Source organism: Ambystoma mexicanum, chromosome 10 (genome assembly GCF_040938575.1).
Source record: "Ambystoma mexicanum isolate Mex_15411 chromosome 10, UKY_AmexF1_1, whole genome shotgun sequence".
Classification (NCBI taxonomy): Eukaryota; Metazoa; Chordata; class Amphibia; order Caudata; family Ambystomatidae; genus Ambystoma; species Ambystoma mexicanum.
In genome coordinates, this window is record NC_090932.1 from 534,855,847 (window position 1) to 534,871,602 (window position 15,756).

Sequence of the window (15,756 nt, forward strand, 5' to 3'; positions counted from 1 at the left end):
TCCCGTCCCTCGCGAGGGACGCCCACACAGGATGGAGAAAGGGGCACGGGATGGAAGAGTACTAGGACGAAGCAAAAAGGTGCTTCAGAACTACCTGACCAACTTTACATCGTGCCTGGGGCTGGTATCCAGTGAATAGTGCTTACAGGAGGCAGGCCAAGTGGCCACCATGCTGATGACATTCCAAGAAGCATGCCTCTGAAATGTGAAGCCCATGGCCTGAGCCCAGACTGACTGGTTTGCCTTGGATGTATACGCCTCCGAGATGGGCTAGATCATCCGACGGGCGATGGAAGCTTGGGTGCTTGGAAAAGGAAGGAACAATGCCTCAGACTTCCTGAAGGATTTTGTCTGGGAAAGATTAAACTTGAGGACTCTCTTGAGGTCCAAGGAATGCAGAGTACTCTCTACCTCGGACTGCGGGTTCAGGAAGAAAACTGGCAGGCAGATTTCCTGATACAAACAGAATGGAGACCACCTTGGGGAAAAAGTTTGGACGATTGCACAAGACTGTCGTTATGAAACATAGTAAAGGGCTTGCGCAATGAAAACGCCTGCAGCTCGCTGACCCTGCATGCAAAAGATAGCGCCACTAATAGAACTGTTTTTCGTGTCAGCAGCCAGATGTCCAGCGAGGCCATTGGCTCAAAGGGCTTGCGGTGAGAAAGAGCAACATTACCAGTTCAAGGACCTTCCCTTACGATTGAAGTCAGCGCTGCAAGTGTTCACCAAGTGCTTGGCACCAGTGGCGGCGCAGCTGCAGCTACAAGAGATCCACATGCACCCTTACCTGAACAACTGGCTCATCCGGGCGAGCACAAAAGGAGTTTTCCACACGCTGACGAAGTTAGCCAACCGGCCTCCCACCGGGGTGCACAGGTGGGGGCCTGACTCCACGGCCGGTTCAATCTTGTTTTGATGCTGAAGCGCTGCCTTGGGGCCTTGGCGAAGACGACGTCCACCACAAGACTTGGCGAGGCCCCTGTAGGTCTCTTGGAGGGCTGGCGGTAAGACAAAGCACCTCCTCCGAATCCTTTAGAAGAACCTTGGGATTTTCCTCCAGAATTCTGAAAGGACGGCCGTCGTTGCTGAAGTGCGCCCAAGGCACGAGCCATCTCAGTGTCCGCTTTGATGGCCTGGAGAGACTCGTCCACAGTATTTCCAAATAAATTGTCCCCGTCGAAGGGCATGTCCAACACCTTCGACTGAATATCCTGGCGGAAATTAGTAGCCCTCAGCCAGCCTCGCCGACGAAGACAAACGCTGTTGCCTATTTGGCGGAATCCCGTGTCGGCAATGTCTGTGGCCACTGTAATGGTGTGTTCCGAAGCCACCTCGCCTTCTTGTAGGATCTCCAAAGCCTAAGCCCTCTTGTCGTCGTGAAGGAAGTCCAGGAGAAGGGCCATCTTGATACAAAGTTCCCTGTTGTAACGTGCCACGATGGCGAGGGCGTTAGCGGCCTTGATGGTCGTCGCTGCCGACGTGATAACTCTACGCCCCATGGCACCCAACTTCTTCCCCTCACCGTTATGAGGGGGAGGAGGCTGCCGACGAGGAGGAGGAGCCTGAAGACTGCTTGGCTGCAGCCGAAACCAGAGTCTGGAGACAGCTGGGACCGTAGGCACTTGGGTGCAGAGTCCGGCACTCTGTATTTCTTCTCCTAGCAATCCCTCTTTGCCGGAGCCGATGAAGGGGTCTTCATGAGGGACAATCCCTCGTCCCAAATATAATCCAATAGCAGGATTGAAAGCGCAGTCTTCCTCTTCACCTCCCGGCGCTGGTAAAGGAAACACTCTTCTCCTTCGAGATGAGCTGAACAGTTCCGAGGCCCTGGAGATCATGGCGTGGAACAAGCCAATTTCGTCGGGCGGTGAGGATCTGGCAGGCGGCGACGGGACATTCCCCAGGCAACTGTCTTTGTCTGTGCCAGTGCCCGTTGTCGCTGTGTTTGGTTCTGTGTCAACCCCCGGATTGGGGAGGGCTGGGGGGGGGGGGGGGGGGGGGGGGGGGGGGATGTGAGGGGTGGAAGGGCGGAGGAGGGGGGGGTGATCTCTCCTCTTGGATAGTGGTTCCTCCGATGGATCCAGCGCCGTGGATTTCAGAGCACAGGGTATGCAGATGTCAACCGAGATATCCCCAGGTGGCTGCTGGAGTGGTGGCGAAGGGGACGAGGCATTCGCGGTTTAGGCTGGTCTGCCGCGTCATCACCGCCCTGTTGCTCGTCGGTCTCCTCATTGTCACCTTAGTTGTCGCACTTGTCGGGATCCCTCCTGTAGGGCCTGCTCGCGACGCATCTTCCACCCTGGAGTACCGGGAGGTTGGTGAGCTTCTCCTGTGAGGAGATGTCCTTGCCCTGGAGAGCTACCGTGCCCCCCGCACCCTTCTCTGCGACCAAGGGAGACGGTTTTGTGAAATGATGGGCATCATCTTCTCCGGAGTCTTTTCGATGGGCTGGAAAGGGGATTCCCTCCTGGCAGGCAGAGATACTCTTGCTCTCGGGCCCGTGCCGGGCGGATCCGCCATGGCAGCATTCCCGAGGGACGCCGCTAATACTTCGATGGAAGTGTGGGCCTTCGTTTGATGCACCTGGGCCTTCACAGTCTTATCAGAGTCTGCGGCCTTCACCTTAGGGGTGAGGGTCAGGCCCCGCTGCCCCTTGGCCTTCTCTGCAGGGCCGGCCTGGGTGTTCTCCAAGAGCTTGCCCGGATGGTCCGAATTCCTCTTTCAAGATCCAGAGCGTTGGCCCGTGTTCGAAGGTGCTAGAGACACTGAAATCGCCCTGGATGCCGAGGAGCCCTTCGCAACGGCGCTCTCGGAGGCAGTGGACTCGTGGTGCTTAGCCTTATGTTGGGCCCCCGCGGGAGGGGCGCCCTCAAAGGTCTTAGAAGACCGCTCAGCTTTCTTCTTCTGGGCAGGAGAGGCCTACTGCCGGGACTCACCCAGAGCAGTGGCCTCAGCCTGCAGCCACTCGTTGAGACGCTTGCGGTCGGTCGGTCCACGTTCACGGCACCATCTCCCGACAAGCCACGCTGTCGTCCTCCACATGCGTCGGGTCCGAATGCAGGCAGTATAGGCACAGGGAATGCCAGTCCAAAAAAATATTCCATAGGTTGCAGCCGGGGCAAACCTTGCGAGGCTCCATGTCCTTCTCCTCGCCATGTCCACGCGGTGTGGACAATCGCAAAACTTAGTAAGAGCGCGAGAGCTATAGCACGAGGACTCCCAACACTTGAACCTGCAGTAAAAATCTGACGATGGCTGCCAGAGGAGAGGCTTAGGTAGAGGGCAGTAATTGGCTGGGGGCAGTATGACCCAGAGACCAGTGATTGGTTGTTAGGAGAAAGACAGTTCAGAAATGAAACTGAAACAGATTTTTTCTTTACCGAGGATTACCAGCCTGACGATGGGGAATACTCATGAGCATGTGAATCCATGCCAGACCCCAAGCTAGAGAATTATTGCAAAGGACCCACAGTCAATTAAAAAACCATCAAAGAGTACTACTCCAATTTATATAAGGGCAACAATGGAATTGATTAGCAGTTAATCTAGCAGATGCAGCATTGCCACGATTAGCTCAACCAGATTATCCGATTTTAGAAAGCCCCATAACTACACAAGATATCAAATGGGCAATTTCAAACTTACCAACCGGTAAAGCATCAGGCCCAAACGGGCTGCCTGCTGAATTTTACGCCACTTTTAGTGAGATCTTAATCCCTGTTCTGCACTATATGAACAGAGGCCAAAGGAACGGGGAAGCAGTGATTATATTACAGTTGAAATCAGAAAAGCAAGTGACTAAATGTGGCTCTTATAGAACTCTGGCTCTGATAAATACAGGTGCATAAGTCATTAGTAAGAGCCTGGTGGGTAGAATTGTGAGGGTTGCACCCTACCTGGTTGACGAAGATTAGGAGGGGTTCATAGCGGGAAGGAACAGGTCCCGAAGCCTAAGTAGGCTATGCCTGGTGCTCGAGAGTCATTGTCACGCCTGGAGCTGGCGAATCTAGATGCCGAAAAAGCATTTTGACTGTCAATTGAGGGTTTATGCATGCTGTACTGCAGAGATATGGGTTCGGACCATCAGTACTCAAGTGGATTTCACTACTGTACAGTGACCTAGTAGCCAATGGTGGGATCAATGACACCACCTCCAAGACAATAAGTATAGGTAGAGGAATGAGCCAAGGGTGTCCCGTGTTAGGGAGAATTCTCATTTCTGTGCCAATTCCCCCTTCAACCTTAGAGACCCGCAGCTCTTATGCTGGACTTAATGACTTTTTAATTTTAACCCTGCGATGAATGAGCCCTTTTTCTCACTCTCTCGTGTATTTTGATCTGGCTTGGATTATCTGTTTCCGTTGTTTTTTGGAGTCTGACCAATTCCACAAGCATCTAATTTGTGTATGGTGACACAAATTAAGTATAGTGTCACAGAAATCCTTTAGATTTCTCTTAAGGTTTAACTACAGTTCCCAAAAATAGTAAAGTGAAATTCGACTCACCTTTTCTCTTTGTAGGTCCTGCACACCTAATCTTATGTCGAGTGCTGGGGGGTTACTTAATAGCCCCTTTCCCTACTTACTGATGTAAAAAAATGTATGTTACCCTCACTACTTTAAATGGCTGGTGGCAGTGGTTTAACTTTCCTACCATTGTGCTTTTCCACCACAGGCTGAATCCTCAGCTGCAGTATAGCACCCATGGGTGGCCATTTTGTCAAAATGGCCCCAGTCGTTTTTTCGGCATTTCTTGTTAGTGAGGTCTTTCTTGGGTTTTACTCTGCGCGCCAAATCAGGTTTGAGCCCTTTGTTCGTTTTGCCTTTGGCGGGCTTCAGTGCCAGTGTGTCTGGAAGGGCAAGAAGACAGGGAGGTGCCCAAAACTCTACGGTCCTTGGTCTCCTTGGTTACCGGAATGCACCCAGTGCCAATGGGCTGGCTGTCCTTGCAGGGGACATCAACATGGCGTGCCTGTAACACTATCCGTGACGTGTAGTGCACCCTAAATCCCTCATGCGTATAGGTCTCTCCGATTGTGATTTTTTATTTTTTTACTGCCGTGAGGGAGCCCTATGACTACAGTGAAGGAGTACAGAGAGACAGGTGTAAGATGTCCATATTCCGTCTACGCCAAGAGGGAAGGAAGGGTGGGTGCATGTGAATCTCAGCTATGGCCCCCAATTTTGCCAATTTGTATGTAAACATGTTTGAGGAAACTGTAGTTCATAACAAATGCAATCCTTTTCAGAACATCGTCTGTTGGCTTCGTTATATAGACGATGTATTCGTCATTTGGAAAGGGAATGAAGAGGAAGCTAGCCAATTCTTACAATGGTTGAACCAACAAAACAGATATCTGAAATTTACCAGCAATATCAGTAACAAGGAGGTGAACTATTTAGACATCTGCATATACCATCAGAATGGGTCCCTTCTTGTCCGACCCTATACTAAAGCTACCGATAAGAATGCTCTGTTGCATTTTAGGAGCCACCATGCCCAACATGTGAAGAATAACCTCCCGTACGGACAATTCTTAAGGTTGAAAATGAATAGCAGCACTAATGATTCATATGAAAATGGAGCAAATAATTTAATTATTAAATTGGTACATCGAGGCTACCCTACCACCTTGGTAAAAAAAAGCAGCCAAGAGGGCTTTCAACAACAACCGGGAATCCCTCCTTGATCAGCAAATTCAGAGGGAAAGAAGAACAAAAGAAACACCTCTAGTGTTTGTTAACACGTTCAGCAACCTGTCATATAAGATTAAGGGCATCATAACAAGGAATTGGAACAAGATCATGACCAAGGAAGTAGGTAGGCCTATTGTGGCTTTCAAAAAAGCACCACTGTACGTAATTTGATCATGCGAAATGATGCGAGTGTGAAAAAGAAGCCCCCCCAACAAACTCATCTGTGGGGCCTACCCCCTGTAGTAGGGCATTTTCCCTGTGGGAATTGCTCGATGTGTACCCAAACGAAAAAGGCAGTGAATGTGGATTTGGGCCTCGACAGGTTGTGGAACATTAACAAACATACGAATTGCAACACAAACAATGTTATTTATTTGATTGTATGTCCATGCAAACGTATATATATATATATATTGGCAAAACGAATAGAAAATGTGGAACTAGGATGATTGAACATAGAAGCTGTATTAGGAATAGGGTAGAACAAGCTCCTATGGTCAAACATTTTATAGAAATGGAACATTCATGTAATGATTTTGAGTGGTGCATCTTGAAGCAGATCAAAGGGCAGTCACAAGTGGTGATCAATAGGAAACTACTGCATTTGGAACAGAAATTAATTTTCCTATCAAAAAGCCATATTAAGAGTCTGAACGAGGGAGTGGAATGGCATAATGCCTGAATATGCGATTAGAGAAACATGAAATTTTGTATTCTAACCTGAGCAGAATGATCTGGAGTTACCCTTTCACAATTATTGGAAAATCAATTAGGGGAAGGGTTTTGCGTTTGACCTGTGAAAGTGGGTCTCATGTTTGCTCATGACTTGTGATCGCCCTGGGGATGCTCATGTGATTTTTTCCCCCCCTTGGGTAATGTAATACTTAGATGTAATATTTCTCTATAATGCCAATGGTATTTATACTGTGAAACACCTTGTGAATATTTCGTTGAGGTAAACGATACAAGTGATACTCTTTACAATTATGGTTTCGTGTCCTTTCCAACAACAGGATGCCAATTATGAATGTTATATGGGTCTGTGTTGACCAATGACTGTATGCCAACTATTTTTTTTAAAATGATTGTCATTGAGGTGTTGCAGAATTTCGGTGGAGCTGATCACAATGATGTAATAATGGAGTTATTATTGATCCGACTAATGAAAGGAGGGTGTTGGAGTAGGGTTTCCAGTGGGGCTATATGAGGACAGAACTTCCAGTTTCTCCACTCTCAATAATATATTTACCCTGCCTGGTCCAGCAGTTATGACTTCTGTCCTTTGCATTTCCCAATAATATATCTATCCTTGAGGGTCCTAGTCCAATAGCTATTACCTCTGTCCAATGCATTTCCACTTAGTATGCCTGCTAAAAGGATAGCAATGTGCGTATTTGGAGAAGTCTTGAATGTGGGAAGTTGTAGTTTTCAAATCCTATAGCAATATGGGATGTTTGTAGTTTTTAAATCCCATAGCAACACGGGTATACTGGAATTTTTGTCCAATTCACTGTTGGACCGGGTGATAGGTCCGTGTGCCGTTGTGATGTCATCATGTGCCGCGAGCACGTGGTAGCGCCACGGCGTCGCGTGCAGACGTGCTGGCACGCGTGATGACATCACGGCGACATGTTTTGACCCGCGATTTTTCTATACAAGGTCCCGGGCCCGAGTAGCACCACAGGAGCAGGTTGCCCGCTTTGAATGTCCAGGAAGAACCTGTAAAAGTAAGTGGGGAAAGTCCTTTTCAAGTGTGTGGGGGCTTTTTTCCTCTTTCCTTTTTATTTTTTTTTATAAAACTTGAGAAGCGAGGTGGGACCTAATAGGGGGTCTATATAATTTTTCTATCCTCACAGAGTTTGAACCTGAGAGGGTAGTACAGACGTTACATTTATCCTCTCAGTCCTTTCTTGGCACACCGTCATGGGACTCAGATCACAGGCCATTGACAAGTGAGTTTCTGCTTGTTTTTTGACCTTTTATGAATTACTACACGAGTGGATTCTCCCACAGGCTATTATTTATAACAAGAGTTTTTTTTACTCTGCCATACAGGGTGGCGTTCATTGTTTCATCTTAATCTTGTGTTGAGAGAAGCTAGAAAATACTAGACATTTTTGGATATGTCCAGTTAGGTAAGCCTTACTATCATACATTGACCTGTCTTTTAAAACTGATAGAAATAGGAATATGTAGATGTCCCTATATATTTATTTGTCTCAATTGTACACTATCGTAGAGAAGAGAAGAGGAAGCACAAGAATTCCTGAAGAAATTGGGAATCTGCAGTTAATACCAGAACAGGCCCAAGAATTATTATTGGGAAAGAGAGGTATGTAATTTAAAACATACTAAAATACCCTTTGAGGGATAAGGGGTCAGGTTGATGCCAATAAAGATTGATACTTGGTTACTAAAATATTAAAAGGGTGTCCATTTTTTTGATCAACAGGGTAATCTCCCCAACAAAAGAAGATTTTTAATTCCAGCACAAGACAATTTCCCCTGAGGAATGTCCTACATGAGTGTATATTAAGGACAGAAACTTGTACAAGTCGGGTGTTTGTAATACACTAATAGGAAAGAAGCCAAAAGTGGCGAGGTTTAGGAATCAGAGTGTGATATGTACACACATTTGGTGATCCTGAAAAGATACCATTGTAATAGTACTAACCCACAGTGTTTCTACTTGTGTTGTTTTAACATAATGTATATGTTGTACGTACTATGATCATTTTTATGATTGTTTTTATGAAATGTACTGAAACTTAATAACATTTTGTGATAATTGATTCCACTTGATGTGGGAAGAGTGTTAGGCGACACCAAATTAAATATCAGACTTTTTTGTATATAAAAAGGATAGGCTCACAGAGCAAGAAGTCTGTTTATCCCTCTCTGTGACTCAGAACCTTCTTGAGAATAGAGCATGTGAATCTAAGCAGAAGCAATCATCAGAAATGCTATTACGGTAAGTAATGCACGTCTTCTGATGTTTGTTATTCTGCTTATTATCACATGCTTTGCATAGACTAGCGAGCAGTACTCAGATGGTGGTGGGATGTGTGCGGGAACAGTAGCAAAGAGATGTCTTAGCACTGCTTGTCCCAGCTGGGAGTTAGATACAGAGTGTGCATCTAGGCAGTAAGGTTGTGTAAAGGTGTGTACAGAACTCCAGGTTGCTGCTTTAAAAATTACTTAAGAGCAACATTTGCAATGAATGCTAAGGAAGCCCCAGTGCCCTCATTAGTGTGCTCTAGGATTGAAGGGCAGATCTCTTGGCAAGAGTGTAGCACAGTGTGATGCAGTTTACGATCCACTTTGAAATGGCTGAGAGACAGGGTCCCCTTCTCCAACAGCTGCCAATGAAACGAAAAAATGGTTTGTCTTTCTCAGTGGTTTTGTTTTCTCTAGATAATATATCACTGCTCTCCTCACATCAAGTGTGTGGAGGCTTCTTTCTGCCAAGTTAGCGGGGTTCTGGAAAAAGGTGGGTGGTTTTATCAATTGATTAACATGGAACTTTGAAATAAATGTAGGCGCAAACTGTGGGTGAGTGCTTAGGACCACCTTATACTTGTGGATGGGGACAAATGGGTCTTGAACTGAAAGAGCCTGCTGTTCACCAGCTCTCCTTATTGATGTTACTGCCACTAGCAAGACAGTCTTATAAGTCAGTGCTTTAAGGCTAGCCTTGTGCATAGGTTCAAAGGGAGATCCCATTAGTCTAGTCAGTACAACATGTAGGTCCCATCCGGGAGCTGGGTTGGAGATAGGGGGATGAAGTCTTTTAACCCTTTCCATAAAAGCCTTGATCACTGAAATTTTCCACCACAAAACCTTCTGAGACGTGCTGTAAGCTGTAAGTGCAGCGAAGTGGATTTTTAAGGAATTAAAGACCAGGCCTGACTCTAGTATGCGAGTCAGGTATAGGACAATATGTGTTGCCGAGCAGTCAATAGATGCTCTTAGAATTTCACCAGATGACGAAGCGTTTCCATTTATTGGAATAGCAATGTCTGGTGTTAGGTTTTCGTGCTTCTCCAAGTATGTCCATGCATCTTTGTGGAAGTTGGAGGTGTCCGAACTCTATGACCCAAGGAGCCAGGCTGCTAAATTGAGAGTTTGTGGGCATGGATGAAGTGTTTCCGTCACCTGTCTTGTGGCAACATGTTGTACGGGCATGGCAGCTTCCTCACAGGGGAGACCGACATTGCCATAAAATGAGAACCAGGGTTGGCGGGCCCACATCGTGGCCACCAGAATCATAGTGACTGGATCCTGTAGTATCTTGTGCACTATCTTATTGAGTAGGGGAGCTGGGGGATGGTGGTGGGGCAGCGTATACAAATTTCCCTGACCATGTTATCCAGACATCGTTCCCCTTGGAGCGGTTCTATGGGTACCTGGAGGCGTAACCTGGGCATTGTGAGTTCTCCAGAGTTGCGATTGAGTTACCCTGAAACGTTTTGTGATAGGAGGAACATCTTATGTTTGAGAGTCCATTTCCATATGTTCTGTGACAGATTGGATAGCCCTGGAGAGTGCGAGCCCCCTTGCTTGTTCAGGTAATAAATGGCTGTGGTACTGTCCGTGAGGTCTAGAACCGTCTTCCCTTGGAGTGGAGGTCTGTTTGGTATGCCTTCAGGGCCTTGAACACTGCTAACAACTCCAAAAGGTTTATGTGGTTGGATGCTACTGCTGGGGACCAAACGCTGTGTGCCGTCTGATGAATTAGGTGAGGCCCCCAGCCCCATCAGAGCTGAGCCTGTGGTTAGTGGCTTCTACTGCGGGGTTGGTGAAGTACTTCGCCTTCAAGAGGTTTTCCTTCGACCACCACTGCAGAGAGGGAACGAGGGCTGCAGAGAATACCACTACATCGTCCCATTTTCCGCTGGCCTGACACTATTGGCAGTTGAGCCACTCTTGCATGGGGCACATGTGCAAACGTGTGTGTGGGACTAATTAAATGCAGGAGGCCATCATCCCTAACAGTCACATGGCTCTGCATATGGTCACCTCACGGCTACATAGTGAGGGATCTGGAACAGCAGGTTTTGAACCCTCTCATTGGAGGGGAAGACAAGCCAGTCTTTGGTGCGAATTAGAGCCCTCAGAAATTGTTTGACTTGGCTGGGGTCTAGGCTGGACTTTCTCGTTTATTGAGCGTCCCAGACTGAAGAGATGATCTATTGTCTTCTGGGTATTTGATAGGCATGTTCCGTACGAATCCCTTTTTATTAGGCAGTCGTCGAGGTAAGGATAGACTGGCATGGACTGCTTGCATAGGTAAGCCGCTACTACCGCCAGTACCTTCGTAAACACCCTTGGGGCTGAGGCAATGCCAAAGGGGAGAACCTTGAACTGATATTGCTTGTTCTCGATCCTGTACCAAAGGTACTTTCTGTGCGCTGGCAACATTGAAATAGATAAGTATGCATCTTTCATATCCAGTGATGCCATGTAATCCCCCTACGTCAAAAGAGGGATTACTTCCTGCAATGTTGTCATTCTGAACTTTTGTGGCTTGACAAATTTGTTCGCTGGGCGTCAGTTTAACACAGGGCGCATAGCGAGATTATTTTTGGGTACAAGGAAGTACACTGAATAAATACCCTGGTTTACCTGATGAGTGAGGAGGACTTCTATGGCACCCTTTTCCTGAAGGATCTGCACCTCTTCCAGCAGTGGCCGGAGGAACGCGATACAATAACTGTGGGCGACTGTCTTGTCTGAAGTGACCCCCTCCCATGCATGAAGAAAAGAGGCTAACCAACCACGACCGGGGAGGCATAGGAAGGTGACGCGAACTGGCGGGTCACTTGAACAGAGGCCAAGGAGCCTCTAGAGGTGGAGTTTCTAGCCCTGCCTTTGCCTCTTTGCTGTCCCTTCTGCTTGTGTTGTCCGGAGGACCATGGTGTACCTCCTGTGCCATACTGGTTGTGTGGAGAACGGGAAAGACTGGCCCCAAACGGAACAGCAAGAGTTGCCTCCCCTTTGTTATGGTCTTGCAGTCATCTGATTAAGAGTTTTAAGAGTCATGCTCTTTTTTTGCCATCTCTAAAAGTTATCAACCACAGCTTTTCCAAACAAATGTGTCTTCCATCGCCTTCTAGATTAGGGATGCCTGGGTTTCTGGCTTAAACCCAGAGTTCTTGAGCCAGGAGTGCCTCTTACGATATCCAACTTGTTTAGGATGTTGTGGGTTACCCGTTTCCCTTCAGAGTCAATCGCCAGTAGGTGTGATTGTACTAGTTCCGGTGGGGGCAAGGAGGGAGGATCCAGACAAATGGCGTCAGGGTCAGGGTTGGGGTGGGGGAAAGCCAAGGTGCTTCCTCTACAGGCTGGTCTTGACCCCTATCTCGACACTGGTCCGGGGTGTCCTGGCCAAATGGGTTGTCTGCCTGACAATCGGGATCCTCTTAGACCTCTTCAGGTTCCGAGAATTAAAAACTTCTTCCTGAGGAGTTTGACTTAAAAGCTTCTGTACCTTTGGAACACTAGGGCAGGCTAGGTCTCTTAGGGGTGATACACTTTTCAGAAAAGTCTACAAACGGAGATAGTTTGTCCATATAACTCAAACATCAGTGTGGTCCACAAAGATGAACCAGAGGGGTCAGGAGCGGGGATGTTGTGGGGGGGGGGGGGGGGCTCTCCAGGAGGACAGGGGTCCTAAGAAGAAAGGGATATGTCAGACAGTCTTGAGGGGCTGGGCCCCTTCTGAATACTCCTCTTGACTAGAGGATGTGCTTCTTGGCCTATTCCCCGCCGAAAACAATATTGGCGATACTCTCGTGTAGCTCCGGTGGGTGAGGGGTGAGATCTCCACGTGCCTACAGACGTTGTCGTAGTTTACGGCTCTGACGAAACCTTTGGGACTGATGCGCTCCGACGGTGATTCGGCACCCATGTGTTTTTTTGAAGAGACGCCCTTATGGATGGAATGCATAGACGCATGCTGCAATGGCGGATGCGGGGAGGGCAGCCAATTGCAAGGATTGGTAGGCACCAGAGAAACATTTGCTGGGCCCATAGGTGTCTGCTGCTTTGACGTATCGATCGAGGGAGCCTGTGGGATTGAATGCTTAGCCTTCAATGGCGTGGATGTGTCCCCGTCACCAGGGTGTGCTCTCCCCATAGCACTGCCAGCAGCATGCCTGTCGGGACGGACAACTTGGAACCAGACAGCTCAGTGGAAAGGTCTATGGCCTCCACATTGGAGCTATGGCTGCCACTAGAGTCCTCTGTCGGCGATCGTGCCTACGGGGGAACCACACTCTGCCTGCATCGCGTAGGCCACCCACTGCTTCGTCTGCCTATCCTTTAGCATCTTAGGACTGAAACGTTTGCAAGACTTGCAGGATCGCTTGTCGCGATCACAAGGGAGACACTTCACTTGTTGCACTTGCGATGCTGGTCTTTCCACAGGTATTTTGCGTTCTAGACAAAAAAATGCCACCACCATTGCCAACATTCTTTCTGAACTGGGCATAACTTACAAAATTCTCGAACCCACTCATACCAAAGGGAGAATCCTTTATTGGCTAGCAGATTAGAACTGCACCGCCAGCATCAAATCCATCGACCCACAACCCTGGACAGACCACTTCCTCTTGTCCTTTGAGCTCTCCACCTCTAGACCACTCTCTCCAGTACCCACCATGGCCCGCCATGTCCAACAAGGAATAAAAAGAGTACCTCCAAGGATAAAGTGATTCCCGCGATCCTTCCCACTCTTAACCAATTAGCAGATCTTAGACACTGAAATGCTAATCGACGAGAAAAACAAAATCATGTTAACTACTCTCGACAACATTGCCCCTCTAAAACTCAAACCCAGTAAACCCAAATCTCATTTAAATAAATGGTTCACCCCCGAACTAAAGGATTTATGGCAACTTAAAGAGGGGTTGCAAAACCGCATGGAGGCTAATCCCCTCAGAAGACCACAAAAACAAACTAACGGGAATCTCCTCCCACTACAAAAAAGAAATCCACCTGGCCAAGCGAAACTCATAACAAGCGTATATCTAATGCTAACTCAAGTATGAGGGAACTGTTCCCCATCCTCAAGGAATTAGAGTCACCCATCCCCATTCCGGATACATGCTCCAAAGACAAAACATGGTGTTCAGATATACAACAAGCACTATCTGTAACGCTCACCTGATTCTCGCAGAGGCGCCGGTCTTGACTGGGCGACTACCGTATCTTCAAAGGTGATGTGTAGCAACCGGTTGGCTCTTTGGGCTGGACCTCTGTGCACTGTATGCCTGACGTGTAGAGTAAGATGTCTTAGGTAAGTGAATGCCGAGCTCTCCATCTGCCTCGGGGCAGGGTGCTGTAACCAGTTTCTTCACTGGATAGGTAGCGCAGGCCTCTTGACTTCAGAGGACTGCTGTCCGTCGTTTACTGCACGAACGGTAAGTTTCGAGTCATTCAAATGTCTTTAAAGTCTTTAGTAATGATGTCTCTTGTTTTGCAGGGTTCCGGCGTTGGCGGATGACGGGCTGAAGTGAGTTGAAGATGGAGCCCGTGTGAGGAATAGAAGCGCCTGGAAGCACGTAAGTAAGCGCTTGTTGCCTGCTTCACTATGCGCACTAACTGTCTTTTTATTTTGCAGGTACGAGTTCGGAGCGGCTGCAGGGTGCCGGAATACCCACTGGATTAGATGTGGAAAGGAGTAATGGCACGTGAGTATTAAAGTTCCCCAATGTCTTTAAACGCACCTTGTTTTGTCTTTCAGATGCCGGATGCAGCGCCGAAGGCCTCCGGAGCGTGCGAAGAGTTGGTAAACTTTTGTCTTTCAGATGCCGGAATGCAGTGTGAAGAACTCCGGAGCGCACGAAGAGTAGGTAAGCCTTTGCCTTTCAGACGCCGGAATGCTAACCTGTTCTTTCTTGTCTTTATAGGTGTTGCTGAAGATTGGATTCAGGATGGTAAGCCTTTTTCCTTAGGCCCAGGACCGGATGCAGAAGACACGATGAGCGTTCTGCTGCAGAGGTCTCAGAATAACGCAAAGCAAGATTCATCCACCGGGTGTGGTTTAAATAGCCTCCTGTAGTGCTTAGGTGTCTTCTTCCACAGCCACGCCTAAGTAAGAAAAGAGTTCCTGGTAAGAAAAGAGTTCCTGCCTTCCAGAAGAGTTCCAGTGTTCTGAATCTAGGGAGTGGCTCCAGCCCCACCCAACAGGAAAAGTAGTTCCAAACAGAAGAGGATCAGAGGCTCAACTGGCAGGCAAGTAAGCAGCATGGTCTGCTGAAGGTAAGTCCACCCAAGCATTATGAGCCCGGCGCTTCCAGCGCTGGGACTGGGCATATTTATGAGCCTGGTGCCACTGGCGCCAGGACTGGGTCCAAAAGGTCCCAATTGGGACTGGTTGGCACTCGGAACCTGGGTTATGGATCTGCTTCCAAGGGAGTTGGGAAAACCCTGACCTTTTGGAAGCAGAGACCATGACACTATCAAACAAAGTAACCATGCTCCAAAAGAAAATAGCTAAGAAAAAAGCCTCTCAATCAACCATCCCAGACTAATAATCTGAATACCGAACCCCCCACACCCTTCAAAGGAACAGGACTTAGCTGTGCGTTTCATGTTCTCAAAAACCTCTATCCTTGAGGTAGAGAAAGTCAAGCCCTCTCTCAAGCCATCCAACTGCCAGGGCAACCTCTGCCCTGCCCAGCTTATAAAAGACACTGCCAGAGATCTTTCCCCATTTGTATCGAAATTTATCAAAGCCCTCATTCACGTCGGGCACTGTGCCCACCAATTTGAATCAATCTTGGGCACTGCCTCTGCTTAAAAAGCAAACCCTAGACCCACTTATACCTACAAACTACCGTCCCATCATGACAGTCCCTTTTTTGCTTAAAATCCTCGACAAGATTGCTTATAACCAAATTCAAATATTCTTGGTACAACACAAGCTCGTAGGAGCACGTCAATCAGGATTCCGACCCCAACATGGTACTGAGACTGCCCTTATCTATTTGAAGGCACAAATAGATGAACTACGAGATAAAGGTAAAACGGCTCTTCTCCTGTTGCTGGGACC

The 15,756-nt window shown here is 47.9% G+C and overlaps 1 protein-coding gene across 2 annotated transcripts in view; it reads right to left on the reverse strand.

Moving 5' to 3' along the window:
* The window catches only part of HDLBP (high density lipoprotein binding protein), an 829,415-nt gene that overhangs the window by 566,214 nt on the left and 247,445 nt on the right, over nucleotides 1–15,756 (reverse strand). The window lies entirely within an intron of this gene.